Source organism: Mugil cephalus, chromosome 18 (genome assembly GCF_022458985.1).
Source record: "Mugil cephalus isolate CIBA_MC_2020 chromosome 18, CIBA_Mcephalus_1.1, whole genome shotgun sequence".
In the NCBI taxonomy this organism is placed as follows: Eukaryota; Metazoa; Chordata; class Actinopteri; order Mugiliformes; family Mugilidae; genus Mugil; species Mugil cephalus.
In genome coordinates this window covers 22,522,731-22,524,512 of record NC_061787.1, presented here as the reverse complement: position 1 = coordinate 22,524,512, position 1,782 = coordinate 22,522,731, and positions in this window count along the sequence as shown.

Here is a 1,782-nt window from a genome sequence, read left to right as displayed (position 1 = left end):
ACTATATAAATAAAATTGAATTGAATAGAATTACCTATATCTTGTGTGTTCGACAGAAAGTTAACTAGTATTCACCAAATATGAATTAAAACCAACAAGAAATTGAATTTGATTAAATAAAAAATACTCACATCTGTTTAATTCATCATACAGATACCAGCTAAATAAATAAATAACAACTGCAACGGCTGCTTCTTGTTAGCCCTTAGTGAGCAAAAACACAGTGAAATGCAAGCACTGGAAACAGGCTTTCAGCAGGCCTATGGTCATCTCCACCCAAGCCCTTGTCCTGCAATGAGCCCTATTAAAGTTCTGTTGGGAGCCTGCAGGATCAGGGTACAGGGTCATGGGGGGAGGCAAGGATAACCCCTGTCACCCAGCAGAAGTTCATCAAACTCACCTGTAATGTATAGAGACTATATTTTATTGTATCAAAAGAGGGATACAAATAGACAAGTGCAAAGCTTAAGGTTGCTTACCATGCATCAGTCTGATGTCACACTCATGAAATATCCATGAATTGTGAACAGACCCACCACATTTGTGATATGTACCCAGCATCACATATGATCTTGACAATGCAGAAATGTTAGGTGAACTACTGTAATGCATTATATAACAGTTTGAGTCAAGTTAGATTAATGCTGTAAATGGAGCCCCTGTTGACATCATCCCCTTCATTCTGTGATGGAGCAGTGATGGGAATGTGAGTCCCATCTATGAACCCTATCACTACTACATCCTACATCTTACAATAAAATCAGATTGTTAACCCTAGTCTGAAGACACATCGCAATGCAATAAAAGTATATTCAATCATTTAAACATCCATCATTTACCTACAATCCTGTGGAACTACTCTTTAATGACTCTCACTGGTTTGTGGCCAGGGAAGGACACAGAGATGCCCAAGAGAGATTTTAAAGCCAGGCCCACCTCCCTCACAGGCAGTTGCATTTCTGATGTATTATATAGAAAACTGCCACTGGCAAAGAAACCAAGTGCAATGTATAATATCTTTTCAGATGTGAGAACATTGCCACGGTTGGTGACACTGGTGATGTTGGCACTGATGAGGTTGTGAATCTAAATGATAGACCGTTAAACAGTAACATTCAAGGGGCCTGGAAATTAAAAATTATCTTAATAGTATCTGATAGTGATCTGCCGACGTATATTTAATTCATGACAAACTGAAACCGCCCCTTCATCGACGGGATCTTTCACAAAGGGATATAACGTGTTTTAGTTGTTTAGATTTCCTAGGAGATAGGCCGCTACAACTCCTTTTATGAATGAATTGAGGAACTCAAACTCTGGCAGGGGGTGGAGCCAGAGAGAAACTCGAGGTTCACTGAAGGTGAAGTTAAAATTACCTCTCTTTCTGAAACCGGCCTGAGTTAGCCCGCTCTCTCTCTGGGTTGATTAACCTCGCGCTGTGAAACGGGGAACCCAGAGTTACCCTCATTTCAGGGTTAACAGAATCAGAGCTGAGTCAACACACCCACACCCACACATATAGAGATGTGATATATATATAATATATATATATATATATATATTATATATATATATATATATATATATATATATATATATAACCACGGAGACTTCGCTTGCGGTGACGTCACGTGCCTGACTGTTAATATCTATGCATGACTGTATGTTCCGCCCATTGGTTCCGCCCCGTTATGCGCTCACGCGACGTGAATTCTCGCGTTGAATCGTAGTGCCTTCCCGAAACGTAGTAGGAGGGTATTCAATTTTATTTGGCTTAATTTA